This window comes from Calliopsis andreniformis, chromosome 1 (assembly GCF_051401765.1).
Source record: "Calliopsis andreniformis isolate RMS-2024a chromosome 1, iyCalAndr_principal, whole genome shotgun sequence".
Lineage (NCBI taxonomy): Eukaryota > Metazoa > Arthropoda > Insecta > Hymenoptera > Andrenidae > Calliopsis > Calliopsis andreniformis.
In genome coordinates, this window is record NC_135062.1 from 3,339,709 (window position 1) to 3,360,881 (window position 21,173).

General features: G+C 31.8%; 1 long non-coding RNA gene across 1 annotated transcript in view; it reads left to right on the forward strand.

Annotated features, from left to right (window-relative positions):
• Positions 1-21,173, forward strand: part of LOC143179412 (uncharacterized) — a 187,904-nt gene that overhangs the window by 77,802 nt on the left and 88,929 nt on the right. The window contains exon 2 of the long non-coding RNA XR_013001966.1: positions 11,721-11,827. This is a non-coding gene — a long non-coding RNA (uncharacterized LOC143179412). The remainder of the gene's footprint in view (positions 1-11,720; positions 11,828-21,173) is intronic.

Here is a 21,173-nt window from a genome sequence, read left to right on the forward strand (position 1 = left end):
CACTACCTACTGATACTTTTTTCATACAAATTGAAGTGCACGTGTCACCACTGTACATTCTTCTAACTTCATCATTCATCGTACGGTTCTCCAAAAGATCACTTTCGCCGACACTTTCTTATCTGTAATCGATACGCGATTAGTATCCGGTTTTTATGGGCAACAAATTCAAGAGGATGAGGTCATCACTAATAAAGGCTCGTATGCTCGAGATTAAACATGCATGCATATATGTAAAGTTATAGAAGTGCGAGGTCAAGAGCCACTTAAGTACATTCTGATGTGTCCGTTTGTCTAGATAGATCTCGACAAGAATCTTGATCCCCGGTTTCTGTTCACATTGCGTGAAAGACTTTCAAGTGGTTTCAGGATGAGAACGGGAACTATAGCCATGATGATGGATGAGATATTTTCTCAATGAATGTGATCAAGAAAAATAAGATTACATGTTATAGTACAAAGTATCACATTACTAGATATAATTACGTGTAATCGTGGCGATTTAAAATTCGATAAGCGCTATATGTACATGTGTACACGTATACATGTAGTACACATATGAAAAATTTAATGTTATTTATTTTAAATAAAATTAATTGTCAAACTGAAAAACTGTATCGACTATAATCGACTATACGTATAATTAGTATATCAAATTAAAAAGACTAGATTCTATTAATTTCTGAAAATCACCCAGATGGAAATTACTTTTTAGAGCTATAACGATACTGTACCTAAGTTTTTGATTTAATGAATCATGAGTTTGGATGAAATATTTTAAGTTTCAATATAAGAAAATATCATTAAATAAATATCTACAGCGTTTTAACGATAATGTGACAACTGTGTTATTTACATGGTTGCAAACAGGATTAAAATGTTCACAGCCAACGCAAATTTTCCACAGCAACAGCAAATTCGTGGCATCCTCTTCACACCAATACCAATTCGTATGTCGTATGTTTGAGATTTAGAGTGTGAACACATTACTGTCACGTCAGATGAAATTACGTCACATATTATAGCAATTTATTATAGCGAAATAGGTCTGAAGCAAAGGAGAAACCTCTACTCTCACTATGGATTTATTATAATATGTCAGGTGAAATTATGCCACACATAACAAATCCATAGTGTGAGCCGAGGTTTTCCTTGTTTTAGACCTATTTTACTATAATAAGAAACAAAGCTAAAATATGTAACGTGATTTCACGTGACGTGACAGAAACATGTTCGCACTCTAATTCTCAAAGTTAATTGAAGCAAAAGGAGAAATAGAAATTAACTGTTTACTGAATTAATAGTTACTATGAAATAAATTCGACGACGTAATAATATCTAGTCCAACGTTTTAATATCATTGTAAATATGCTATAACTTCAAGTAACACAAAATAAATGGCAATGCAATATGTACTTATTATATTTGTTTAACTTTAGATTCTTAAATACAACTAATACAACGAAGGTGCTTACACAATGTATGTAAATGTACTATGCATGATGTCGCAGTCAACGTGTTAATCGGATCGAACACCTCAAGTCACTGAAATTCGAGTGACACGATATTTACTTTTTGATTCAGCATATTTGAAATATATCTATTAAGGCAATATTCAATTTTTATACTTAAGGCATCTATTGTGGTTGATTTACGTATATTACATTTATTTATGAGTATTACTATTGTTCAATTGATCGTAATCAACTGGATCCGATTACTGTATAAGATCTGATGGGTTTATATTACATATTAAACGAAATAGTGAGTTGTTCGTTCAACAAGTATACGATTATTCTTCAATATAATAACAGAATTTTTTACGAAAAGGGAATATTTGTCGAAACAGTTTTAATGTTTTTATTTTATAATACTAAATTCTATTTTCACACATAAATGCTAAGCATTTTAATATTGTGTTTTATTGTGGCATCACTTGATTCATTTTCTAAGTAAATCGTTGTTAACAAGAATACAATTTTATTATTCACAAATATCATACATCTGTACACGCATAGAATGATAAATCTCTAGAACAACGTGTCTATAGTTTGCATATAGACAACGTTTATGGACATGCTTAGAAAATAATTCTTAATTGCTAGAAATATGCATATGTATATATATACATACATATGTTCGTATGTATTTATGTAGGTATGTACGTATGTATATAATTTAAAACAGATCTATAGAAAATTCTTGTTCCAAATTATTTTTAATATCGATTGCCATTTTTAACGTACATGTTAAGAATTACTTGTAAGTAGGTATACTGTAGTAGATTATAAGGTATCGCTGATAAACTGATAACATTCGTTGACTTTTTTTAATTTCCTAAGAAACAATTTTTATAGGTTTAAACTGTTGGGATCTGAAAATGTATCATGTTAGAATTTAGAATTCTGTTTAATAACATAGCTTTTTCTGTGCTGTCCTTGATCGGACGCGAATAGGTACAGAGTATGATTCACTAATAACTATATGAAAGCATTTCGTAATTTAACCTGCAAGAATTTCAATACCAAATCAATAAATGTCACTATTTGATTACAAAAATTCAGCAGTGCCTGCTGTCAGTTATTGAGTGGGTTAAAGTAAAATGTCTGAAACTTTTTATAAAAAATACAAATGTTTGTTTTCATATTTAACTTTTTTTTATAAATAGTATATTAGATTCTTACAGTATAAATCTACCTGTATTATAAATACTGTAAATTTTTCGAGACCTCTTTCCTGGATTCGCTTCTACCATCCTTAACATTTTCTTCTTCATCAGCCCGACGTGCATTACGAGAAGTAACACCCAAAAGGTATACTCGCGAGCATGAGCGGTAAATATGTCCTCACTTGACAACAGTTCTCACGAGACTCCAAAATTTTATTTGGAAATTATAAAACTCTTTAATTAAAGTTTGATTAATTTTATAGTATAAAAGCATTAGTCATGTTTAATGATTATACTATAAAACACGAAACATATAACACCGTAAAACTTTAGTTCTATGTGGGAGGCCTACTATGTACATATTTAAAAGTGTTAACAATAATGAATGATCTTTATCCATCTCCTTTTCTAAACAACATGAGAATGAACAGAAACCTACATTCCCTTCAGTCATTATGTTCACTCAATAAAAGGACTACTCACTTCGTTCCACCCTAATCGAATCGCTTCAGAGAGAAGTTGTATTATTAGCAGGACGTGTAATGGGCGAAATGAAAATATGCTTACTTAGTATCTTGTTTCAAAGTCTTCTGCAACACGTGAAAAACAAGCATCCTTTTTTTGTAATACTCTTGATGAATTGCCGAACATCGTCGAAGCTAATATCAGACGTCCTGAAAATCCTGTTTGCTAGGCTTGCAAATCATCACCAGATGGCTACTTCTGACAGGTAATCTTCTATAAAATATATTAAGGGTTTACTTCATTTGCAGGCTAACTTCAACATTTTCCTGCTACGTATGAATTCTTAATTTTAAATTTTAAGATCATGTAGTCGTTTATTAATATTAAACTGAATAGATACAATGATTAATCGGTCTACAATAATAAGGCTATAACTCATCATCAGTAGTACGCTGGTTCTAACTTAAAAGCTCAGCCATTAGTATTATTGTCATTAACTGAATGGTCTGAAATAAAAAACTTATGTTGATTTGTCCACTGAAAATTATCGTCTAGAATATAGCGTAACATGTTTCGAAACTTTTAATAAGTGTGGGAATTATTACAGTTTGAAGAAAACAATGAGTTCTACTTCAAAAAGTAAAATTTAATCACTTATAAAAAATTTAATTATTGGGCTATCAAAAAGAATCATACACTAAATTATAAATGATAATTTGATTTATGAACCTGTGAAAGTTTTTTATTTCATATATCCCAGTTCTTGTATAGTGTGGTAGAGAGCAATCAATGTTTTGCGAGCAGCAAATAACTTCACCAGTTTCTAGTATCTTTACTTTTAAAAAATTTTTATATGAAATTGTTAGATTATTATCATCTCAGTCAGAAAGACTAAATTTCTCATACAATAATTACTTACAAAAAGAATGCTAAAATTACTTATTTTCATAAGTAATTAATGAGTGATTAAAATAAGTATTACTTATTTTTTTTACTTCACAGGTTAGTGTTTCCCTGTAACTAAATTGAAAATATAACTTGCTTCAATTGTACGGCTCATACTTACATATACATATAATAGGTCAAATATTAAGTGTTCCGAAAAAAGAAAATACCGCTAAGAATACAGTTACAAATGTGTATCAAGCTCAGAGAAAAATTGACTGCCCTTCTAAAATCGCTATCTTGGATGACTGATCCCCGTCTTAGTCATCTACGCCTAAACCTTGTAGTCCTTCAAAATACAAATGATTAAACGAATATTTACATAAAACACTTAATTGTTGACAACTAAGTAGTCGGATTTTCGTCGGAGGAAAGTTTGTAGATATAGTATTTCATAGTAAGTATAGTGTTTCGACAAAATTAAGATACATTGTTGTACTTAGTGACTCTCAATAGGATTAGTGACTCTATCAAGTTGAAATTGATAGTGACTTATTCGATATAGTTGAAAATTATACTTCTTCTATCGTATATTTTGTAGTACTTTTATCATATTTTTAATTCGATAATTTATTCATAATGTCCACGATAAGAGGACAAATTTTAGGTGGCTGACTTCTAATAAGTACATCATTTGTATAAATATTAAAATATACAGGACATTTAAATGGGAATAACTGAATATCTCCGTTATTCATAGTTCTATGGAAACTCTCTTCAGGACAGAATTACACTGTTTAAAAGGGCACAACCCCCATAGATCCCTGTAGTAGATTATTTTTTGTGGCAAAGCCTAGTCATAAGAAGAAATGAAATGTATTGTTTTTTGGATAGTCAAAATATCCTATTGTTGATCAGATACATGAAAGGTACTAGTTTCCATAACGTACATAGATAGTTTGTGCACTAGTAACAATGCAACGAGAGGAACATTCCTTTATGAGGACTGTAGAGATGTACGCGCAAATCGCTGAAGGCGTGTGTATACAGTAGTAATAACAACAATTGAAGCGACATTGAATAAGGTGTGTATTCAAAGTTGCGCTGAATCAATTATTATACTGTAAGCATTTATTGGGAAAAGTTATTTTATTAACATAGCTTTTTATAATCTATAGATAAATGCCGAGAAATCTTTAAATAATAGTGTTATAAATATCATTAATTTATCATGCTAAACTTAATTGTAAATGATAAAATATAGACTAATCCTACCTAATTTGAATACATGCACAGTTATTCATTCTTTTGAAGTAGTTATTTATTCTTTTGAAAGAAACAGTTAAACAAACAGAGTTTGTTTGAGTATTGCAAAGATCTCTATAGGTTTTATAACAAAGTATCGGAATGTGCGATAACGGTAAAATAGCGAAATAAAAGTAAAAAGAAATGAATTGTACATTTCCGTGCATGTTATGCAGTAACATCTACTGTGCAGAGATAAGAAGTCCTGTAGAAAGAATGCAGGTCTATCTGGTCAGCGTGAGAAGGAGCTACGTTTCCTCTCACATTTTTGGTTTTAGCGTAATATTGATCGACAGAATTACACACAAGTATTTATTCGATCGAAAGACCCTTTTTGCTTCTGTTCATCTATTCTGTCTGTTTCGTTCATACCATATGACATTTTTATAATTAGAACCAGAATCATGAAGTATGTATTCCATGGTATCATTACCCAAATAGCACACGACATTTTGAAGACGTCTATTTTATGTTCATTTATGCCTGAACGTCTTACGACATAATTTAGACGTCTTAAAAACATCCAAGAGCGTACATCTTAAAGACTTGCAAAGTTTTCGTCTATAAATCGTCTTAAGGGCACGCTACATGGACGTCCTAAAGACTTACGCTTTTGGACGTCTTAAAAACGTCTAATTTTTGTCTAAACGTCTTATATACGTAATTTGGACGTCCTTAAAACGTCTTATAAATGTTTTTTAAGACGCTATCCCAAATAACACAGAGACATCTTAAAAACGTCCTAAAAACATCCAGTAAAGTCTTAAAAACGTCCAAAAGACGTCTCTGATACGTCCGATGTTTCAAATCAGTATGTCTTTAGGACGTCTTATATTTTTTGAACAATTTTCGTTAGGTCTTTGCGATTATCTTTGTGCTTGATTTTATGTAGATAACTCTATTTTTTAAAAATGTAGCTCATATTCTTATTGCTCCAAACGTTCCAAATCACATAAAATTGGCTTAGCACGAAACGTGAAATATAAGTAACAAACATATTTTGACGAACTTCATTGCGAACAGTCTTCTATTTATCTTTTTTCTTATGCTTATTTCTTTATCGCATTTGAATTTGTATCTTAAAGAGGTCACAACATAAATCCATGTTAGTAGTTGTTAATAAAGTGGCTGTTTCCAATAAATGCTCAGAGACAACATTATCGTAATTTAATCCTGCATAAGTCTTTATATTATATTCAATGATTTGAAAAGGTGTTAATTTATGTGACTAACTTTGAGATATAGCTTTAATTATATTATTACTATATAAGTAAGCACAAATTTGCATTGAGAACGAGCGTATGCTGAATAGCTTCCTGGAAGAGGAAGACTCCCTTTTATGTAGGTTTTTGTGTTATAGCGATTGTGTTACATTTTTTGGTCGATTGCCCAGGGCTTTAAAAACTCTGCATATGTTTTATGTTCAATGATTAATCACTTCTCGCTTATGATTCTCTTCACGCGTCAGCAACTTTTTACTGTACTTGAAATCCGAGGTCTTGATACGACCTTGTTAGTACCCCAATTAAAGACCACTTTTTTAATAGCAGTAGAGAACACCCTTATCCTCATCTTTGACATATCGTTTCATCATTTTTCATGAAGACGACTACAAGTTAAATTTATTAAAAGTTGGGTTAATCCATGAAATTTTATTTAATATGTTTCCAATTTGTGAGAAATTGTATTCATGATATCTAATAGATGTTGTAATATCTATTATGTGTATAACCTAATAAACTTACCTCTTTATACGACAGCATAACAAAATGAAACTAATACTAATTGTGTTATATCTACAAAAGCAACTCATGATTAGTAAACTATTTATAAATTACTTTTAGAACAGTCACAAAATGCATAAATTCTTCTCGTGCCACTGAAGAAATACATCGTACATGTATTTATAAGGTGACGCAACTCACAAAAGTGTGTTTCTCAAGAATTGTTTTGTTATTTTAGTTAATTTAATTATTGTTATTTTCAACTAATACTTTCAGAGATACATGTATATGGTTTTGAAATTAAAATGAATGTACTGTTAGTAGTATCCGTATAGCATTCTTTTACAAAGTTATATGATATTCTTTTACAATCATATTTGCAAGATACATTATTTAACAGGTAATAGAAATACAATATACATAATCTGCTTATATAAATGAACTACTTCTTATCACTTTACTGAATATGTTCTGTTAGAACTTCATAGTGATGTATGTGTTCAAGAATGAAACTTCAATGAAATAGTAGTTGTAAACTAGGTCTAGCTAATAATGTATATTCTCAAGACTGTAGCTGCCTTCATGCCAGCTATCTGTTTGCTAATTATCAACAATTCTCACTGTAATATTATAGCGCTGTTCTTGGAATGGAGTCACTGTTCCGCGCATGTATCGTGACACGAATAAATATATTTTTTATTGATTTTTAAATATATTTGCAAGGGCGTAATCAGAGGATGAGCAAATGAGGTATTTGCGACCCCTCCCCCCACTCTGGTTTGTGGTTTGTGGCATATTATATTTATCACATGAGATTTTTAACAGATAAAAATTTCACGAGAAGATATTAGTGCTATTATCTATTAGAGAATTAGGGTAAAAATTCAAGTACAGTGCAAAAATGGAAAGATGCCCAACGAGATAGCACAAGACAAGAAGGGTACTTCGCAGGTCCCGTATATGTCAGTCTGGATATGAACTATTCAGCAATGAATCCTTAGGTTGGGCGCACATTGACATAAAGGGAACGCAGCGTTAGGCAGCGCAGGTTTTTGCAAAGAGTGAGACAGCGCATAATTAGAAGGCAGACTAGCATTGAGCAAACAAAAACCTGCACTGCCCTTACGGTCGCCTGGTCAATATATGCCCAGCCTAATCTTTTCAAGATAGTCATACGCTCGAATTTCAAAATAAAGAAAGGTATTGGCATATCGCATTTAAGAAAAGGTGTACTATGGAGATTATACAGATAAGAGCCGATTGGACTCGTATTCCCTTCGCTAGTCTTCTCATCTCTGCACAGTATGTATTACTTACGCAGACCACTACATGATCTTGTGGCCTCTCTTTAGAAGCTGGAATGTCTAGGCCCAGACACAGATAAGACCGACGCCCCTTTAATAGTATGGCGTAATGAATTTCCCGTTTCCACTTTTCTAGTCTGTCTATTCTAGTAGAGGGCATCCTCTGTTGACCAACACAAGTCTGTAGCAAGATCAATTCATAATCTCCTTCAAATAATTATGAACTATATATAATCCATATACTATGAATCTTCCATAACAAGTCCCTTGAAGAACATTGTCTATAAATCTACTATTAAACTATTTTCCAAACATATTCTGTAACTCAGCTTGTCTCAATATGCAAACTAAGTACATAGACAAAAGTAGAGTTCGTTTTCACGACAAGCACTTACACTTTAATAATAGTAAAGTCCTGCTTTACTAACACTATGGTTTCCTTACACATAGTTTCCTTTTAAATACTATCTTACAGTATTCAGTTAAAACCTAGTTAACGTTCGATTTTTAGCAATAGTATTAGAGAACCCAAAACAATACATTTTTATCCCTGCACTGAATATTAGCTTTATGACGACTGCTAAGTTTCATGAATCATTTTACAATAATGTAACTGTGTATCAATCATCGTCATAGGTTAGTAATATCTAATAGTCACGCGACCAAACTTATTATTCCCTATGGTTCCCGATATTAGCCACGTATTCAGGGCTGAGTTAAGGTTTTATCTGACCTGGGGCTGCACAACGATTGATGACACGTTTGATATGAAAAACGTGGTTGGAGGGAGGAGTTGACAGATATAGGTACCAGAATATGTCCTACTTTTTTAAAAGGCTTTATAAAGGATAACTGCTGTCCATCTGCGGTCTAAACTGAACTAAATTTTGTAGTAAATGTTTTCAATAAAATGTAACTTTTGAAAAAAAAAAAAAAAAAGAAACTAAATCGAGAATAATTTTTGTTTTCAGTATTTGCAGAAATTTAATTTAGTGTATGAAGCAATGAGGCCCCTTAAAGGAGGCCCTTTGGCGAAGCCTCAAATTAGAATTTTCAATTTTTTTAGTATTTCTTTTTATTTCGCTTGTTCTTTAATTACTTAAAATTCGAGTGAAACACACTTGTGAACCGATAATTCGTCTACTAAGGATCTGTGTTCATTTAAATACAAATGTTCATAGTTAATAAAAATACTACTTCATTCATAATTTCGCCAGTGTTGATTTTTATCATATTTGATTCTCTAACCTATGTACATACAATATATCAGGAGACGCGGTAGCGTCTCGCGCCAAGTAGTTCAGTCACACGTGACGCTAGCAGTGTATCTTTTCTGCGATCAAAACGTCCAAAAACTTTGATAGCGATTTATTATTTTCATACAGTATGTAAAGATGTTAACGACTGCCTCATTATTAAGTATCACCATGTGCATAAAATGAACCCTCACACGAGTAAATTGAGATAGAAAGAACTCAAATATCAAGATATTAATTTTACGTGTAGGAGTAATTTAGCATGCTCGGTTTCATCCGACAGGGATGCTTTTTTGGCTTTCACATTTTCGCCGCTAGGTGGTTTTCTGGCTTTTATAGTTTTGCCGCCAGATGGCTTCAGCTCCGCAACTAGGAAGCTGTCCAAATTTGTTGCGTTTTGAACGAAAATATTAGTAATAAAAGCTAATATATATAAGAATAATAATGAAAAAATTAGAAAAGTAATAAATTAAAAAACAGAGGACTCTTGTAACAACATGTCCTAATACGGGGAAAGTCGTTTAGACTAGTTTAGTCGTTTTAGACTATCAGATATTACAATACACATGCATAATAAGTAAGAAAAAGACACGTGGACAGACTGTGTTGTATAGAAATAATGATTTTCTACATATCAATAGCAAAAACAAGTGAAATCCTTCATCCCCCCCCCCCCCCCCCTCCAAAAAAAACATTTAAAACGTGAAAACACCAAGTAGTTGAGTTCGGTTTGGACTCTGGAATCTCCCACCTTCCATGAAATATTTTCAAAGAAATTAACCCATAAAAAATTTCCAAAAAAATTAATTCATCAAAAGAAACATCCAGAAGATATTAATCCCACAGAAAATCTTCAAAAAATTAATCCCTCCGAAACAGCATCCAAAAGATATTAATGAACCCTTCAAAAGTACCTTCAAAGATATTAATCCACAAAAATAAAATAAAAAACTCAAAAAGTATAATAAACACCCCAAAAACTGTTGATTACCATTTGACTCGAAAAAAATACTGAAATCAAAAGTAGTTGCCCTGATTATACGTTGTGCTTTACAACACGTTAATTAGAAAATGACGATAAAACATTAATATTTTGAATGGAATTACAAATAACGGATACGTGTGAAAATCAGAAAAATTAAACCTAAAGTGTATGTACTTGGCGAGTTCCTTTAATCAAGATCATATACATGCGAAATTGGTGTAACAAATATAACTGAAGAAATATATAAACCCCAAAAATATGAAGTCCGCCAAAAAATATTAATACATAAAAATAAATAACAAGCATTAAATCTCTAAATAATATCAGAAGCCCCCCAAATAATTATCCAAACCATATTAAGCTCTAAAAATATGTGACTTTCACAGATAAAGTTTTAGGTTATAAAATGTATATTCAAAGAATGTTTCAAATAATGTCGTTATTTGTATACTACCGACTACACTATACATAACGCCACAAGTCCGATTTTGATAAAATGCGCCTACCAAGTACACTTTAAGTTTAATATTTCTAGTTTTCGCATGTATCCGTTATTTGTGAATCCATTAAAAATATTAATGTTTTATCATGAGTTTCTAATTAACGTGTTGTGGGGCATAATGTACAGACTGGACAACTACTTTTGATTTCAATACTTTCTTCGCATCAAATGGTAACAAATATTGTTTGGGGTGTTTCTTTATTATATTTTATTGAAGTTTAATATTTTTGGGTTTTATTTCTTTGGTTTAATATTTTTTAAATGTACTTTTAGGGGTTTTATTAGTATCCTGTGGATGCTTTTTGGTAGCTATTTAATATTTTTTGAATACTTTTTTGGGATGATTAATATATTTTGGATGCTTTTTTGTGTGTATTATACTACCCTGTGTATATTAGTTTGTTATTCCAATTGTTTTATTTCATATTTGCAATTGTTAACTAAGTCATTACTTATCCATTGGTTGACATTTTACATATTTCTTCTATATTCTTAAAGGTTTTATTGTGACATTGTAAAGAATAGACGATTGTCAGTATTTAAGTATCGATTATAGTTATCCCTTGACGATTATAAATAATATTCCTCATCTAATAAATTACATTATCAAATCTTTTTGCTTCCAGGCAACATGAAGGTATGTTAACACGGTGTAAGAAACGAAAGAAGAAGAAGAAAAAGACATTCAGGAAAATTTATTTGAATGCGGAACTCAGGAACCAGTATTACTTGAGTGAGTACAACTCGATAACTAGCAAAAAATAATTGATTAATGTCTGCAGGTTCGTTTGTTGCAATTTCCAACGAAAGATCTTAAAGCAATTCGTCTTGCAGATCGTAATAGGAAAAGAAATGATAAAGACACGTCTTGAACACGTTTAATAACCTATGTGAGATACTAAATCCTGTTACTAAAGTTAGATAGCTGCAATAGTAACTGTTATGTGCAAATAGTCATAAATGCCTCTATATGCAATAATTATACAACTATGTTTCATTCTCGAAATAGGGATAATGATTGTAACTGTTTGTGGAAATTATAGATTAGTATGACTTCTTCGTATTTACTTAATCTCAGTCGCCCAGATAGGCTTGAAAATTAATACGTTAGATAATCTGCGTCAGGGTTGGTTGTAATCATTACGAAGCGCATCAGTTTACATTTTTTCTTCAACTTTTATTCAATGAAAGTATGTACGTGTCGGTAATTACATGCATATTCATACAATATATCTACTTACATCCCAATATGTCTCTTTATATAATCACTAAAAATGATTCAAGAAGTAACTTGGTTTGCTTTTGAATACGTGATAAAATGAAATTATTTTTGTCGAATAAAACTGTTGGACGGGATTCCCATACGCGTCTGACGCTGTGAGCTGTGGCCTGCGCTGTGTCTAAACACACACGGCGACTTTTAATACACATGTGATCTACCGCATTTGTTTTTTCATTGTTTTACGATGTGTGCGGTGGCCGCAGAGACGCAGACTGCTGCGTCAGACGCATGTAGAAAATCCTCAGTATGTTGTGGCAGCATTATAATATGCGAAATATGCTTTATATAAATACAAGATACTATTAAATGCTTTTATTGCATGTGCTAGTTGTATCCATACAGGTAATTAAAACTTCATTGTTTAGACGTATTCCTGTATAAAGTGTATACTGCAAATAGTAGGATGATACGTAAGAAATACCTAAGTGATAGATACTTTTCTCCACATGGAATTCAATAAAATTAAAGTAATTCATAAATTAGCAGGAACTTTTTACAGAAATATTGAAAAGCAATTATTAAAACACAAATGATTACATAGGATCGTATTAACCTTTTTTTACAGATAAAATAACTTTAAAAGTAATAATATCTGGGATAACCTAACGTTCTAATAGGTCTATTTAAAAGAAATACTTTCTCAATGATCAGCAAATATTGAATGCTATATACACCTTCAATTAGTATTAATGTACATACTAGAAAATTATTTAGCTTTCTTATTTGACTCCTTGTCTTATAGGAATAATTGATTACGTTTCGACATAATACAGTTAAATATAAATATTATTATGTTTATTATTATTTAAATAATTGCATGTTTTCAGCAGTGTGTTATTTTAAATGGTTGTCTATGATATTTGATAGGTTGACCGAGTAAATAAAGTATGATTTCCGTCATTGTATTTATCCGAAATAAAAAATTGAACGATTTTAATCTATAGCAGTCGCTACCGTCTGTACTAGCACGAAACAAATAGATTTTTGTTGATAAAATGACAGTCACATAAGGTAAAAAGTTATAAAATTCGTTACTTCTTCAGGTGACTAAAAAACTATTATAGATATTGACAATCTTAGTTTACATGATAAAGGAATATTATTTACGATGCGTATAAAATTTGAAGAAAATTCCTCAATTCTTTCTTGAGATATCATGACAATTATTCAAAATGATACAGTGCGAGAAACATGTAGGAGCTTGAATAATAATAAAGATAATTGCATGAAAATAACACTGTATTACCTTGAAAACTGACTAAACATGTGAAAAAGATTAAAGACTTTTGGTTTGTAAATATACATATAATAATTGTTTATTCTAAAAATCACCTAAAGTCGTTGCTTTCAAATGGGAATACACCCTTCAAGTACTTAATAATTATAATCGATGCAATATACCCACATTAATCAATTTATCAAATAATTCAACTTTATTATAAAGTCGTATTGTTATATATTGACCATTCTCTCGGTGATAGAATTGCCTTCCAATTTTAATTACAACTCATAGTAGTAATACAAACATGCTACTATACAATCTTAGAATTAGTAGTACATCCCATTCTCAGTTGGTTGCTTACGATTTTTTTTCTTCCAATGAGAATTTGAAATGATTTTTTATTGCCATTGGAAATCTATACGTTTTTGCTATTGCATTTTATTATTTTTAGAGAAAAATATAGAAAAAGAATTTCCCTTTTCAGAACATAGGTACATTCACTCGATCGTTTCGATCACGGAACAGTATCGAGTAGGGAGCAGTAGTTACTATAGTGTAGATATCAGCAAACTCGTTGGTCGGTAATGTTTTGTCATGGCGAAGAAATTTCCGCGTTCCAAACGATGAGGAATCCACCGTGGTTGGTGTTGTTGACGCGAACTTGAATAATCTTGTTACAGTAGCCGGACTAATAGTCAGTGTCAATCCTTTTTTCTCCGGACGCACGTGCATTGACATGTACCATCTGGTCGCTGGACGTCGACGTATAGCAATTGAACGTAATGATATTCTGGTACCATCTACGTTACGACGCCCTTTCTTCCTCTTCTGCTCCCTTTTTCTCTCTTCGCTCTCCTTTTCTTCCCGTTTAATCTTTCTTCCCCCACTTTAGAGGCTGTTAGTCGGTGTTGGCCATTGACCGACCTTCGCAGTTGAACTGTGCCGCGAGAAGATAGGAGACGCTCCTTTCTCTCCTTTCTTTCAATGTCTCCTTCGTCTCTCCGTCTCTCCCCTCTCCGTCTACCACGCGCCACGAATGTTTCAATACGCGGAATGAAAGAATTTCTTCCTGGAGATGCAATCTAATCGTAAGATCAATGCACTAAAGTAGTATCTCACTAGTCGCAATTTATTATCCAGATATACATTTACGTAGTATTGTTTATTAATTTCTTTAATAATCAAGATGTTAATAGTATATGTGTACAAATTTTAGTAGAAGCTTTGGCGTTATTGTATTAAAAGCATTAGCTCGACATGTTTAATCCTTCGGCTTTATAAGCAGCTACGGTAACGTTGTTTATTTGGTGTAAGTCACAAGTTGAAAGGTTAGAAAACGTAACATGGATATTAAAAAACTTGTGACATCTCTTGAGCTTACAATACGGCTTTTCAAAAAATTATATTTCTTTGAACCTTTTATTATTACAATTGAATTCTTAAATAATACAATCTGATTCTTAAGATAAGTTACAGAACACTCAAATAATAGTAGAGTGTTAGTGTCTGATTAAAGTTCTTCTGCATTTCAAATTCGAAAGTCCTTTTATACCTAGTGCCCTACTTAATTTTTAAGTCTCAGTTCTTATATCATTTTGTTTATGACAATCCTAGGTATCAATCTCTAAAAAAATAATGAAGCTGTTTTCGTAATAAACATAATAGAAGTAGAAATTAAATAACACAAATGTACATATTATATCAAACGTCGAGATTTATATGAAGCTTACCATTGTACGAAGACTAGTAGACTTATCCTTGATAGTTTAATGTATCACTGGTAGCACAGTGAGTAGTTTCCTTAGATCAATATTTGTGTCTAATTGAGTCTTTCATAAAAGTAGATCTAATACACATTAAAGTACTTACATACCAACCGAAAGAGTACTCACTTTAGTTAAATCATGTATAGGTTGTAACATTTACAGGGAGATTGATTGAAGCGATTGAAAGATCGACATAAGTATTCATAGTATCTAGAAATCATCATTAAGTAATTAATAATTACTTATGGTAAGTGTCAAATGCTTTAAAAGCAGATGGTAATAAATAGACTGCGGATCTTTATACAAGTATAATATGTCAAAATATGCAAAATAAATATGAGGAATACGTACAAAATAATTTTACACATTTACAAAATATTAATCATGTCATTGTCTTATTTATTGTAATTTAAATTACAAGATACTAAAATTGTTTTTTCTATATTGTCTGTTGCAAATTAATGCCTCTTTTCTGTTAAAATTAATTTGTATGCTGAAAAAGAGCGTTCAGCTTCAATCTTGTGTTCAATTTTTTGCCCACAGCCATTTTGCCCAACAGATGCATTTTTCAAACTTTCCATTATTGTATTTACTAAATTACTAGATTCTTTTAGAGGTAAGCCCACAGATTTGATTGACCATGCTTCTTTTTCGTTGAACGACTATACGAAGTCTTTTATCCCTTGTAAGTGAGTTGCATAAAAAGAGGCTGCTTGCAGTCAGCTTCCCCATCTTGTTATTACGGGTTCTGGTGGCAAAAGAATATCTTTGAATTTATTTTTATAAGTCTCCACGCGTAGTGGAGCTTTTAAGAACACCTTTTTCACACTGGATATCAATTTATTAACGGCAGAGAATTGCAGCCGAAGTTCCTCAGTATCCTGTTCAATCCATGTATGATACAAGTAATATACAGCATATTTGGATAAAATATTTTCAAGTAGTTCCGGCTTTCAACATATACGCTGCTACATCCGTGACAAACAATAAGATTTTGTCTTCGCCTCCATTTGGCTATAATATTCTCACTGCTGAATTGACAAATCTAGCAATAGCATGGTTTGTTTCTGGTTTTTGCTATGAAGCTAAAGGTTCAGTTTTTTCAGTTCCACAGAGCTTTCCAGTAATTAAATTTGCAATATAACGACCAGTAGCATCTGTAGTCTCATTCACGGATATCCAAACGTGATTGTCGCCAATATTCTCTCGAATTTTTTGGATAGCCAAATTGTAACAATCTTCCAAATAATTTTTATGTAACGTAAATTCCTCTTGAATACCTTGACTCGATTCCTTGATTAAGAAATCCCTCCACAGCTTATTACTGAGGCATTTATCACCACCATAGTTTGACACGTTTCTATTCTACTCTAAAAATTATTTTTTCTTGATGAACTGGTATCACCCTGTGAACCATCATGGCTTGTAGTAGCAAAAATTTTCTTACACTCTTTTACATTACTTTTGTGCACAGCTTCTAATTTGTGATTTTCTGGCGTATTTAATCTCCTTATTACATGCTCCACAAAATACCATTTCTTCTTCCGCAACAATATAATTATCATTAACAGGAGCAAGCCACTGCGTTACCGCTACACTTCTGCTGCATTTTGATTTAGGCATTTTTAATTTTCGTAGCAAGTATTTTACTTTTAGTGAGTAATGGACACTGTGTATATTTAACGTCAATCGATGTGAATCATACGAAGTTGTAATGATACCGCCAACCTAATAAAACTACGGAAATTTAGCCGTCTGTGTATAATGTTATTTTCGTTTTGCCTCTCGTTGTACGTAAATAGAGGATTAATTCGATCGTCGCTGTTTAATCTAATACGTCCGCCTATCTTGCTTATACTTCCTTGATAATTTAATTAAATCAATGACAAATTTTCAGTAGAATATGCATGAATATGCAAAATCTATGCAGTTATGCAGGATATACGCACTTATGTAAAACATATTTTTAAAATCTTCTAATGGCAACAAAATTTCTGTGCAGGTTCCATAAATATACATATTACCTATTAGGTTATTCATTTGCATAAAAATCCGCAGTTTAGTAACAAACGAATTACTACATACATATGATTATCTGTGAATTTGGGACTAAGTTTGGGTAACCAGGAACAAATATCCATTTACGATATACCGACTATTGTAGTTAAAAAAGTAAGATCTTTCAATTTAGTTCTACTTCATTAAACAGGCACTGTACATCCAAATGACTTTCTTATTTAATAGGCGTCTAATGTTTGAATTTAAAAAGCTCCTGTATGTTCTAGATTGTACAAGGTGTAAAGAAATTAATGATCGTGGCTTTCAAAGGTGAACCTACATCTCTGGATTGCTGGACATTTGCACAAAAAACTCGTCCACAAAATTGTTTGTAGCATTGAAAATTAATGTTAATTTTTTTTATTATGTAATCGTATTCAAATCGTTTAGCAGAGAAAATGTTTGAAAAAAACTATATGTCGTAAATGAACCGATTAGTCAGGAAAAGTTGTTAAAGATTTGACATCGCTTTGACTGTGTAAGATCACACATAGGAGCATAAGCCTATCACTACTTTTTACTTCTACGCCACCGACGCTGTTAAGCTTATCACTACTTTGGCACGCGGCAACATCTACTCTGAATGTGAGGCCTAGCATAGTGGTGTGCATACCCCAGTACAGGAGGCCTAGCAAGGTACATTGATCTAATAAGCCCAATTCGTGTAACTTTTCTTTTTTTCCAATACTTTCAATGTGATATGGCAACATTAACAATCGTGAACTATAGGATGGTATATAATGATAATGTATTTACTTACCAATTCGATGTTTAAATTTTCTATCTCCTTGTTGTTTCATCTTTCGGCACATGAAATTAACGATCAAGTACTAATAAACAAATAGTACTGCACCATTATTAATAGTATTTTGAATAATAACTGTCATATTATGCTACATATACAGAGTGAACAAAAATTAGGTGACAACTTTAAATTCAAATATCTTTTATGAAAAACGTTTTTTCAAAAAACATTTTTGCTCGTGTATTTATATTCAAGAAGGAAATTTTTTAGTGGCAATTTTAAAAGTTTTTAAAATGAGTAAAAAGTGTAAATTTCTGTCGAAAATCGAGTTTTTTTTTTGGTGAAAACATATATGTTGAATCAAGGAAATAGAAGGTTTAAACATCAAATTGGGAAATAAATATACTATCATTATACAGGATGTCCCAGCATATGTAGTACAACCAGGGAGGTGGTGATTTTACATGAAAAAACTGATCGAAAATAAAGGACACATTTTTTTCATTTGAGGTTTTGTTGTTGAGAAGGTCAGCTACTAAATATTCACTGATTACGCGTGCATTTAACTATGTTCCACCAATGTTGGGACACCATGTATATAATCCTATAGTTCATGATTGTTAATTTTACTATATTACATTGAAAGTATTGGAAAGGAAGAAAAATTACTCGAATTGGGCTTTTAGGTCAATGCACTGTGCGAGGCCTCCTCTATTGGGGTACGCACATCACTATACTGGACCTCACATTCAGGGTAGATGTTGCCGCGTACCAGAGCAGTCATAGACTCATGCTCCTACGTGTGATTTTACACAGTCAAACCGGTGCCAACTCTGTAACAACTTTTCTTGACTAAACGGGTCATTTAGGATACATGGTTCCTTTGAAACATTTTCTCTACTAAACGATCTGAATGCGATTACATAATAAAAAGAATTAACATTAATTTTCAATGCAATAAACAATTTTGTGAACGGGTTTTTTGTGCAAATGTTCACCGATCCCGAAGTGTAGGTTCACCTCTGAAAGCCACGACCATTAATTTTTGTTTATACTCTGAACAGGCTTGCTAATTTAAAATTTTTTTAAAAATTAAAGAATAAAAGCATAATTAGCGCTACAGATGCACAGCGTAGTTTCCTTTCTTTGTAATATTTACGTCTTTTTACTATAGATCTTTCATTATAGTAAGGTAATTATATCAATTGCTCTTATAATTTTCTTTTACTATTAGGAAGTATGAAAATATTTGACAAACCTCTACAACAGTTTGTAAAATTGTCTGCTCATATTTGATCTAGTATGTGTACATTGTATACAGGTTATCTTCTTTGCTATATTATTACATCCTGTCATGCCCATTTTATAAAGTCAAATATTTGTTAATCAAAAATTATAATGGTACACGTTTATACGTAACGGAAAAGTAAACTGCATAACTTGTCAATTCTTACGGAAAAACCATTAATTACTTTTATTCAAGTTCCTGCTTAATACCTTGACAGTACTCTAATACACCATTATGAGTTTCAGTCAGAGTGTACGTTCATCCGTTTGTCATTTATGTTCCGATTTAAACAAAACGGAAGTGTTTCTGCTCTTTAAGTACAATGTATAGGCAACTAGGTAGCTGCGAACTCTGAAAAATGAGTTAAACGTGACCGGTTTGCAAACTCTATCGACGGTAGCTCGTTCATCGTCGACATGAGGCCATATTTCTAGAATAAGTACGTGCCTTCAGTAATGACGTTTCTTTTCGGTCGCTGCTTTGCTTTGAAAATCGACTTATGACACGATCGTACGATCCACACTACCGGTTTTTCCTCATTTGGTGCCAGGAGACATTAACGTGCCCCATTTAACGTACGTGGTGTCCCATGATGTTAGGATTCTGTCTCGTAAATTGTCGCTATAATTGTCCCGTCAACTAGTGGTGATCTCCAGTGCAATGCCGCATCAAATTTACTGATTAGGAGACGGTTAAGGAAGAAAGACAAAACTATCTTAAGTCTACGTAATTCGAGAAACATTATAGCATATTTGTCAGGAAACTCCGTCCAAATTTTGTAGATTTATTAAGAAATAACATTTTTGACAGATTTTTAGGTATTCAGATAAAGAATAAGCCAGTAATTATGAAAGTCGTCTAATGGTAAGTCAAACTTTTAAATTTTAGATTTCTGAATTTATCACTTACTTATTTGGTATTGCGTTGATTTTACTTAGGCTACTTTTGTACACGACGTATCTTCAAAATTGTAGGACTGATTTTTTCTCAAGATACTATTTGAAACTTTTAGTGGTTGTTATTTCAACTAATTAATAAAATGTCTGAACTGAGATTTGTGGCAAGTTTCATATGTGTAACCACGTGCGTTTCGAAGTAGTCATTTTTTCGAGAATTAAATCAACTAACATCAAACAACGAGTAGCTATCAAATTTTATTTTTAAGCGGGTAAAACTGCAAGAGAAACTTAAAATATTGCGTGCAGAATGTGGAATCCCGATTGAAGGGACAATACTTTGACATCACTGAAAAAGTATAGTGTATTCCAAAAACTATTGAAGACTGGAAAGGAATAAAATTATCTTCTTGAAAGTTTAACTTTTCAGAACCCAGCCCTAAAACTTTGTAGCATCTTACACATGTAAACATGTTGACAGCAATATGATAGTGTGTGAAATATTCGCTACTACTAGTATTAGTTGACTTATACAAACTAAAAAAATAATTAACAAAATCCACTACAAAAAATTATTAGGAAAATACAAGATAAAATAAAGTTTAATGTTTGCGTTCCTTCTTTAAGTTGTTAAGACATCCGTTATTACTTTTTTATAATAACAAACTACACTAGTTCTTATACAATTTGTGTATAAATCATTTACAAACAAAAATGGAAGATTTTTACATTAACTTATATTAATTTATAGTGATTTAAATAAGTATTCCGTTTTATTCTACCGGTTAGATAAAACGGAGTGATTTGACTTTTTTTTTTAAA